General features: G+C 38.5%; 1 long non-coding RNA gene across 4 annotated transcripts; it reads right to left on the minus strand.

The window, feature by feature from the left end:
* Positions 1–734: 734 nt before the first annotated feature.
* Positions 735–9,648, minus strand: LOC127700290 (uncharacterized). 4 transcript variants are annotated; one of them, XR_007981530.1, is made up of 3 exons: positions 9,429–9,648; positions 3,561–3,597; positions 735–752 (listed from the first exon to the last, which is right to left on the minus strand). It is a non-coding gene; the product is annotated as an uncharacterized LOC127700290 (long non-coding RNA). The 4 variants fall into 4 exon arrangements; XR_007981529.1 differs by lacking the exon at positions 735–752 and adding an exon at positions 1,967–1,981; XR_007981528.1 differs by lacking the exon at positions 735–752 and adding an exon at positions 3,190–3,207.
* Between the last annotated feature and the right edge of the window lie 1,512 nt (positions 9,649–11,160).

The following is an 11,160-nucleotide window of genomic DNA, read 5'->3' on the forward strand; positions in this document are numbered from 1 at the left end:
GAATAGACCAACCCCCTAATTTTTTCAAATTTTTCAAATTTTGAGCCCTAGTTTCAGACTTTTGAACATAGCGCCACTCGAAATCTTGCCCAAACGATGCGCCTGTTTCTCCTCTACAAGACCTTTATAGCCATACCCCGTGACACCTCTAATTATTTTTCTCTAGCAAACATAGAATAGGCCAACCTCCCAGTATTTTTCCAAATGTTTCAAATTTCGAGCCCTAGTTTCAAATTTTTTAGCATAACGCCACTCGAAACCTTGCGCAAACGATGTGCCTGTTTCTCCTCTAAAAGACCTATATAGCCATACCCCGTGACACCCCTCATTATTTTTGTCTAGAGGCCATTGAATAGACCAACCCCCCGGTATTTTTCCAAATTGTTCAAATTTCGATCCCTAGTTTCAGATTATTGAACATAGCGCCACTCGAAACCTTAAGCAAACGATGCGCCTGTTTCTCCTCTACAAGACCTATGTAGCCATACCCCGTGACATCCCTCATTATTTTTTTCTAGAAGCCATTGAATAGGCCAACCTCCCAGTATTTTTCCAAATTTTTCAAATTTCGAGCCCTAGATTTTTTAATTTTTGAACATAGCGCCACTCGAAACCTTGCGCAAACGATGTGCCTGTTTCTCCTCTGCAAGACCTATATAGCCATACCCCGTGACACCCCTCAATATTTTTCTCTAGAAGCCATCGAATAGGCCAACCCACGGTTTTTTTCCAAATTTTTCAAATTTCGAGCCCTAGTTTCAGATTTTTAAACATAGATCCACTCGAAACCTTGCGCAAACGATGTGCCTGTTTCTCCTCTACAAGACCTATATAGCCATACCCCGTGACACCCCTCATTATTTTACTCTAGAAGCCATGGAATAGGCCAACCTCCCGGTATTTTTCCAAATTTTTCAAATTTCGATCCATAGTTTCAGATTTTTGAACATAGCGCAACTCGAAACCTTGCGCGACGATGCGCGTGTTTCTCCTCTACAAGACCTATATAGCCATACCCCGTGACACCCCTCATTATTTTACTCTAGAAGCCATGGAATAGGCCAACCTCCCGGTATTTTTCCAAATTTTTCAAATTTCGATCCCTAGTTTCAAATTTTTGAACATAGCTCCACTCGAAACCTTGCGCAAACGATGTGCCTGTTTCTCTTCTACAAGACCTATATAGCCATACCCCATGACACCCCTCATTATTTTTCTCTAGAGGCCATGGAACAGGCCAACCCCCCGTTTTTTTTCCAAATTTTCCAAATTTCGAGCCAAAGTTTCAGATTTTTTAACATAGCGCCACTCGAAACCTTGCGCAAACGATGTACATGTTTCTCCTCTCCAAGTCCTATAAAGCCATACCCCGAGACACCCCTCATTATTTTTCTCTAGAGGTCATAGAATAGGCCAACTCCCCGGTATTTTTCCAAATTTTTCAAATTTCGGGCCCTAGTTTCTGATTTTTTAACATAGCGCCACTCGAAACATTGCGATAACGATGCGCCTGTTTCTCCTCTACGAGACCTATATAGCCATACCCCGTGACACCCTTCATTATTTTTCTCTAGAAGCCATGGAATAGGCCAACCTCCCAGTATTTTTCCAAATTTTTCAAATTTAGATCCCTAGTTTCTGATTTTTGAACATAGCGCCACTCGAAACCTTGCGCAAACGATGTGCCTGTTTCTCCTCTACAAGACCTATATAGCCATACCCCGTGACACCCCTCATTATTTTTCTCTAGAGGCCATGAAATAGGTCAGCCCCCGGTAATTTTTCAAATTTTTCAAATTTCGATCCACAGTTTCAGATTTTTGAACATAGCGCCACTCAAAATTTGCGCAAACGATGCGCCTGTTTCTCCTCTACAAGACCTATATAGCCATACCTGGTGACATTCCTCATTATTTTTCTCTAGAAAACATAGAATAGGCCAATCTCCCAGTATTTTTCCAAATGTTTCAAATTTCGAGCCCTAGTTTCAGATTTTTAAACATAGCGCCACTCGAAACCTTGAGCAAACGATGCGTCTGTTTCTCCTCTACAAGACCTATATAGCTATACCCCGTGACACCATTCATTATTTTTCTCTAGAAGCCATGGAATAGGCCAACCCCCTGTTTTTTTTCCAAATTTTTATCCCTAATTTCAGATTTTTGAACATAGCACCACTCGAAACCTTGTGCAAATGATGCGCCTGTTTCTCCACTACAAGACCTATATATCCATACCCTGTGACACCCCTCATTATTTTTCTCTAGAAGCCATGGAATAGGCCAACTCCCCGGTTTTTCTCCAATTTTTTCAAATTTCGATCCCTAATTTCAGATTTTTGAATATAGCTACACTCGAAACCTTACGCAAACGATGCGCCTGTTTCTCTTCTACAAGACCTTAAAAGCCATACCCCGCGACACCCCTCATTATTTTTCTCTAGAAGCCATGGAATAGGCCAACCCCCCGGGTTTTCTCTAATTTTTTAAAATTTCGATCCCTAGTTTCAGATTTTTGAACATAGCGCCACTCGAAACCTTGCGCAAACGATGTGCCTGTTTCTCTTCTACAAGACCTATATAGCCATACCCCACGACTCCCCTCATTATTTTTCTCTAGAAGCCATGGAATAGACCAACCCGCCATTTTTTTCAAATTTTTCAAATTCGATCCCTAGTTTCAGATTTTTGAACATAGCGCCACTCTAAATCTTGCGCAAACGATGCGCCTGTTTCTCCTCTACAAGACCTGTATAGCCATACCCCGTGACACCTCTCATTATTTTTCTCTAGAAAACATAGAATAGGCCAACCTCCCAGTATTTTTCCAAATGTTTCAAATTTCGAGCCCTAGTTTCAAATTTTTGAACATAACGCCACTCGAAACCTTGTGCAAACGATGTGCCTGTTTCTCCTCTAAAAGACCTATAAAGCCATACCCCGTGACACTCCTTATTATTTTTGTCTAGAGACCATTGAATAGGCCAATCCCCCGGTATTTTTCCAAATTTTTCAAATTTCGATCCCTAGTTTCAGATTATTGAACATAGCGCCACTCGAAACAGTGAGCAAACGATGCGCCTGTTTGTCCTCTACAAGACCTATATAGCCATACCCCGTGACACCCCTCATTATTTTTCTCTAGAAGCCATTGAATAGGCCAACCCCCCCCCCCCGGTTTTTTCCCAAATTTTTCAAATTTCGAGCCCTAGTTTCAGATTTTTGAACATAGATCCACTCGAAACCTTGCGCAAACGATGTGCCTATTTCTCCTCTACAAGACCTATATAGCAATACCCCGCGACAACGCCCATTATTTTTCTCTAGACGCCATGGAACAGGCCAATCCCCCGGTATTTTTTACAAATTTTTCAAATTTCGATCCCTAATTTCAGATTTTTGAACATAGCATCACACGAAACTTTGCGCAAACGATGTGCCTGTTTCTCCTCTACAAGACCTATAAAGCCATACCCCGCGACAATCCCCATTATTTTTCTCTAGACGCCATGGAATTAGCCCACCCCCCGGTATTTTTTCCAAATTTTTCAATTTCGTTACCTAGTTTCAGATTTTTGAACATAGCGCCACTCAAAACCTTGCGCAAAGGATGCGCCTGTTTCTCTTCTTCAAGAAATATATAGCCATACCCCATGACACCCCTCATTATTTTTCTCAAGAAGCCATGGAATAGGCCAACCTCCCGGTTTTTTTCCAATTTTTTTTCAAATTTTGATCCCTTGTTTCAGATTTTTGATCATAGCGCCACTCGAAACCTTGCGCAAACGATGCACCTGTTTCTCTTCTATAAGACCTATATAGCCATACCCCGTGACACCCCTCATTATTTTTCTCTAGAAACCATGGAATAGGCCAACACCACGGTTTTTTTCCAAATTTTTTCAAATTTCGATCCCTAGTTTCAGATTTTTGAGCATAGCGCCAGTCGAAACCTTGCGCCAATTATGCGCCTGTTTCTCCACTACAAGACCTATAAGGCAAAACCCCGTTACACTCCTCATTATTTTTCTCTAGAGGCCATGGAATAGGCCAACCCCCCGGTATTTTTCCAAATGTTTCAAATTTCGAGCCCTAGTTTAAGATTTTTGAACATAGTACCACTCTAAACCTTGCGTAAGCAATGCGCCTGTTTGTCTTCTATAAGATCTATATAGCCATACCCCGTGACACCCCTCATTATTTTTCTCTAGAAACCATGGAATAGGCCTACCCCCCAGTTTTTTTCAAAATCGTTTCAAATTTCGATCCCTCGTTTCAGATTTTTGAACATAGCGCCACTCGCAAACTTGCGCAAATAATGCACCTCTTTCTCTTCTACAAGACCTATATAGCCATACCCCGTGACACTCCTCATTATTTTTCTCTAGATGCCATGGAATAGGCCAACCTCGCGGTTTTCTTCCAATTTTTTTCAAATTTCGATCCCTAGTTTCAGATTTTTGAACATAGCGCCAGTCGAAACCTTGCGCAAATTATGCGCCTGTTTCTCTTCTACAAGACCTCTATAGGCAAACCCCGTGACACTCCTAATTATTTTTCTCTAGAAGCCATTGAATAGGCCAATCTCCCGGTTTTTTCCATTTTTTTTCAAATTTCAATCCCTTGTTTCAGATTTTTGAACATAGCGCCACTCGCAAACTTGCGCAAATGATGCGACTGTTTCTCCTCTACAAGACATATAAAGCCATACCCCGTGACACCCCTCTTTATTTTTCTCTAGAAGCCATGTAATAATCCAACCTCCCGGTTTTTTTTCCAATTTTTTTCAAATTTCGATCACTGGTTTCAGACTTTTGATCATAGCGCCACTCGAAACCTTGCGCAAACGATGCGCCTGTTTGTCCTCTTTAAGACTTATATAGCCATACGCCGCGACACATCTCATTATTTTTTCTCTAGAAACCATGGAATAAGCCTACCCCCCGGTTTTTTCCAATTTTTTTCAAATTTCGATCCCTCGTTTCAGATTTTTGAACATAGCGCCAGTCGAAACCTTGCGCAAATTATTGGCCTGTTTCTCTTCTACAAGACCTGCATAGGTATACCCCGTGACACTCCTAATTATTTTTCTCTAGAAGCCATTGAATAGGCCAATCTATCGGTTTTTTCCAATTTTTTTCAAATTTCGATCCCTAGTTTCAGATTTTTTAACATAGTTCCACTCGCAACCTGTGCAAATGATGCGACTGTTTCTCTTCTACAAGACCTATATAGCCATACCCCGTGACACCCCTCAATATTTTTTCTTTAGATGCCATGGAATAGGCCAACCTCGCGGTTTTTTTCCAATTTTTTTAGATTTTCGATCCCTAGTTTCAGATTTTTTAACATAGTTCCACTCGAAACATTGCGCAAACGATGCGCCTGTTTCTCCTCTACAAGACCTATATAGCCATACCCCGTGACACTCTTCATTATTTTTCTTTGGTAGCCATGTAATAGGCGAACCCTCCGGTTTTTTTCCACATTTTTTTTAAATTTCGATTCCTCGTTTCAGATTTTTGAACATAGCGCCACTCGAAATCTTGCGCAAATTATGCGCCTGCTTGTCCTCTTCAAGACCTATATTGCCATACCCCGTGACACCTCTCATTTTTTTTTCTCTAGAAGCCAAGGAATAGGCCAATCTCCCGGTTTTTTCCAATTTTTTTCAAATTTCGATCCCTAGTTTAGATTTTTGAACATAGCGCCACTCGAAACCTTGCGCAAATGACTCGACTGTTTTTCTTCTACAAGACCTATATAGCTATACCCCGTGACACCCCTCATTATTTTTCTCTAGATGCCATGGAATAGGCCAACCTCGCGGTTTTTTTCCAATTTTTTTTCAAATTTCGATCCCTAGTTTCAGATTTTTGAACATAGCGCCACTCGAAACATTGCGCAAACGATGCGCATGTTTCTTCTCTACAAGACCTATATAGCCATTTTTAAAGATTTCTTCTCATGCTATTTCACTACCACTTTGTTATATTTTTAACTTAAGTATTAAAAAATGTATTTTTCCATCTTCATTCAAACTGGCAAAAGTCATACCAGTTTATAAAAAACAAAGGTTCAAAACACACTTAGTAAAGTATCTTAATAAATACCACTTGTTGTATAGAATGCAGTCAGGCTTTCGCGCAAACCAGTCTTGTCAAACTGCGTTAACAGCTTTATTGGATAAATGGCTTAAAGCCATTGATGATGGCGATCTTGTTGGGGCAGTGTTTCTAGATCTAGCAAAAGCCTTTGATCTTCTCAATCATGAACTGCTTATTGAAAAATTAAACAAATACAAATTTGCTTATACTTCGCTACGATGGTTTACATCATATTTGGCTGACAGATATCAGATGGTATCTATTACAAATACATTTTTAGACTTACAAAAACAAAAAAACCGGTGTACCTCAAGGATCCGTTTTAGGACCTGTGTTGTTTTTAATTTTTATAAATGATCTTCCTTTGTCTAATCCTAATCATAACACCGATTTATTTGCTGATGATAGCACCATATCAGTCATTGGACAAAATAAAAGTTGTATCAGTCATAAACTTAATACGGTTTTACAAGATATTTTTCGCTGGTGTGATGACAATAAAATGGCTGTAAATGTATCTAAAACGAAGGCTATATGTATTGGCTCTAAACAGAAGCTTTCAGTTACATCAAATGAAAACATTAATATTGCTATGAATGGACAACAAATTAAAGAAAGTACATGTGAAAAAGTTCTAGGTATTTTTGTTGATGCATCTCTATCCTGGTCTTCTCATATTGATTATATCATAAAAAGGGTTTAACTCTTCATTAGCTTTACTAAAAAGGATAAAGAAATATTTAAATCACAAAGCTAGACAAATGTTCTATAACGCTTACGTTTTACCTCACTTAGATTATTGTTGTTCAATATGGGCAAACTGTAATAACTTTCTATTAGATAGTTTACTAAAACTGCAAAAGAGGGCAGCAAGAATAATTTTAGACGAACATGATTACACCAAACCTTCAAGCGAATTATTTCACGAATGTAACATTGTGCCGATTACACAAAGAATACATTATCATAAATCATTACTAATGTATAAGGCAAAACATGACTTAGCTCCAGAATATATGTCCAGTCTTATTTTATCAACTTCTGCAAACCAAAAATACAATACGAGATTTTCGTCCTCAGATAATTTTATAATTCCAAAACCAAATACAGAGTTGTATAAGTTTAGTTTCTCGTACAATGGACCAAAATTATGGAATGCTCTTCCTAATTCAATTAAAAAATCAAACACAGTATTATTTTAAACATAACTACAAATCTATGTACTTTTAACATTACCATGATATTTGTACTGTAATGCCATATATAATAATTGTTTATTGTATTTAAATTGTATTACATCTTTATTTATCATTATTATTGAATATGTATTGTTTATTTTTAATGTAATTATTATTGTATTAAGAGAGCCTTATTGAAAATTGGTATAATTCAAATGAGTTACTCTCTCTAAATAAAGATATTATTATTATAGCCATACCCCGTGACACCCCTCATAATTTTTTCTCTAGAAGCCATGGAATAGGCCAACCTCCCGGTTTTTAAAATTTTTTTTTTCAAATTTCGATCCCTAGTTTCAGATTTTTGATCATAGCACCACTCGAAACCTTGCGCAAACGATGCACCTGTTTCTCTTCTATAAGACCTATATAGCCATACCCCGTGACACCCCTCATTATTTTTCTCTAGAAGCCAAGGAATAGGCCAACCTCGCGGTTTTTTTCCAATTTTTTTCAAATTTCGATTCCTAGTTTCAGATTTTTGAACATAGCGCCACTCGAAACATTGCGCAAACGATGCGCCTGTTTCTCTTCTACAAGACATATATAGCCATACCCCGTGACACCCCTCATTTGTTTCTCTAGAAGCCATGTAATAGGCCAACCCCCCGGATTTTTTCGAATGTTTTTCAAATTTCGATTCCTAGTTTCAGATTTTTGAACATAGCGCCACTCGAAACCTTGCGCAAACGATGTGCCTGTTTCTCCTCTACAAGACCTATATAGCCATACCCCGTGACAACCCTCATTATTTTTCTCTAGAAACCATGGAATAGGCCAACCCCCCGTTTTTTTCCATTTTTTTTTCAAATTTCGATCCCTAGTTTCAGATTTTTGAACATAGCGCCACTCGAAACCTTGCGCAAACGATGCGCCTGTTTCTCCTCTACAAGACCTATATAGCCATACCCCGTGACAACCCTCATTATCTTTCTCTAGAAACCATGGAATAGGCCAACCCCCCGTTTTTTTCCATTTTTATTCAAATTTCGATCCCTAGTATCAGATTTTTGAACATGGCGCCACTCGAAACCTTGCGCAAATGATGCGACTGTTTCTCTTCTACAAGACCTATATAGCCATACCCCGTGACACGCCTCATTATTTTTCTCTAGATGCCATGGAATAGGCCAACCTCTCGGTTTTTTTCCAATTTTTTTCAAATTTCGATCCCTAGTTTTAGATTTTTGAACATAGCGCCACTCGAAACATTGCGCAAACGATGCGCATGTTTCTTCTCTACAAGACCTATATAGCCATACCCCGTGACACCCCTCATTATTTTTCTCTAGATGCCATTGAATAGGCCAACCTCGCGGTTTTTTTCCATTTTTTTTCAAATTTCGATCCCTAGTTTTAGATTTTTGAACATAGCGCCACTCGAAACATTGCGCAAACGATGGGCTTGTTTCTTCTCTACAAGACCTATAAAGCCATACCCCGTGACACCCTCATAATTGTTTCTCTAGAAACCATGGAATAGGCCAACATCCCGTTTTTTTTAAATCTTTTTCAAATTTCGATCCCTAGTTTCAGATTTTTGATCATAGCGCCACTCGAAACCTTGCGCAAACGATGCACCTGTTTCTCTTCTATAAGACCTATATAGCCATACCCCGTGACACCCCTCATTATTTTTCTCTAGAAACCATGGAATAGGCCAACCCCACGGTTTTTTTCCAATTTTTTTTTCAAATTTCGATCCCTAGTTTCAGATTTTTGAACATAGCGCCAGTCGAAACCTTGCGCCTGTTTGTCCTCTACAAGACCTATATAGCCATACCCCGTGACACTCCTCATTATTTTTCTCTAGAAGCCATTGAATAGGCCAATCTCCCGGCTTTTTCCAAATTTTTCAAATTTCGATCCCTAATTTCAGATTTTTGAAGATAGCGCCACTCGAAACCTTGCGCAAATGATGCGCCTGTTTCTCCTCTACAAGAACTATATAGCCATACCCCATGACACCCCTTATTATTTTTTCTCTAGATGCCATGGAATAGGCCAACCTCGCGGTGTTTTTCCATTTTTTTTGAAATTTCGATCCCTAATTTCAGAATTTTGAACATATCGCCACTCGAAACCTTGCGCAAACGATGCGCCTGTTTCTCCTCTACAAGACCTATATAGCGATACCCTGTGACACCCCTCATTATTTTTCTCTAGAAGTCATGGAATAGGCCAACCCCCCGGTTTTTTTCCAAATTTTTCAAATTTCGAGCCCTAGTTTCAGATTTTTGAACATAGCGCCACTCGAAACCTTGCGCAAACGATGCGCCTGTTTCTCATCTACAAGACCTATATAGCCGTACCCCTTGACACTTCTCAATTTTTTTCTCTAGAAGCCATGGAATAGGCCAACCCCCCGGTGCGCCTGTTTCTCCTCTACAAGACCTATATAGCCAATAAATCAAGGGTAGGTAAATTTTGGCTCAAAATGGTCTATATATTTTTTTATTACCAAAAGTTTTATTTCTGCAAATTTGTTTGTTAGTTCAATTAAACAAAGACATCAAAGGTGCTATTTTTTCAGGGAAGGACTACTTATACATACGTTCTAAATTGAAATGGGTGCATTGTGGTCTAACACCTACAACCAATCCGTTGACAGTTGCAGATTTACTGTGGTACTGAATGTCACCCTGAAAAGGGGTGTGGCTTGTTTGATAAACAGATGTGGTAAATTCTATTTCATGATATAGATGTAAATTGCAGTTTCTGGGTGGAATTTCTGCGTTTTAAATAAAAAATTTTAACGCCCGTTGCTGTCTTTTGCAATTTTTCGGTTTTTAGATATATCGCCTTATTGTTCGCTGGCTTATTGTTCGCTAGTTATTGTTCGCTAGCTTCAGTCTGGTCTTTCTCCCATAGGATTTTTTTTCTCCCGTCGGATCTTTTTCTCGCTTATGATTTTCTTTAATCTCCAATAGGATTTGTATTCTGCCTTAGGATATTTTTTTATTCCGTAGGATTTATTTTTATCCCTTGGGATTTTTTTTATCCCACAGGATATTTTTTCTGTAATGAAATACCTTAGGATTTTTATTAATCTTATCGGATATTTTTTATCCCACAGGATTATTTTATTAAATATATATATCCTATAGGATAAAAAATATCCTGTAGGAAATGCTTTTATTTCTCCTAAGGGATTTTTTTAGTCCCAAGGGAGAAAATATATCCTATAGGATAATTTTATTCTCCTAAGGGATTATAAATCCCATAGGATTTTAATATCCTGTAGGATATGAAAATATCCTACGGGATTATGACTTTATCCTATGGGAGAAAATAATATCCTACAGGATTTTGTCACTGTTTTCACTCGTATTGCCGAACCAGGCGAGCTACACCAAATTTTTTTTGTATTGTTTTACCTATCCCTAGAGGTACATTATTGCCAAATTTGATGATTCTACCGTTAAAAAACGTGTGGTTCCAATTTGCACTCATGAGAAGTGCAAATTAATCTAAGAAACTGTTCTTACTAAACGCAGAATAATGAATAATGAACTATTTCATTATTCATTATTGAATTTTGAATAATGAAAAATGAATAATGAATGTAGTTCGGCGCGGTGGCCCTTCACAAAAATATTACCTGAATGTATAGGCATATGTGTAAGCGTAGGTATCGAATGATTTTCGAAACTGTTTATTTAGACCGAGTCTTATGTGATCAGGTAATCAGTCTAGTTTTTGTATACTCATTAATAACTGTGTATGTTACAATTGTATCTTGCGTTCATCATCCGTTCAACGCTCATCACTCGTTATGAGTGAATTCTCCATGTCACCCTCATACAACGTGCTTTC

The sequence above is a fragment of the Mytilus californianus genome, unplaced genomic scaffold (assembly GCF_021869535.1).
Source record: "Mytilus californianus isolate M0D057914Y unplaced genomic scaffold, xbMytCali1.0.p SCAF_5, whole genome shotgun sequence".
In the NCBI taxonomy this organism is placed as follows: domain Eukaryota; kingdom Metazoa; phylum Mollusca; class Bivalvia; order Mytilida; family Mytilidae; genus Mytilus; species Mytilus californianus.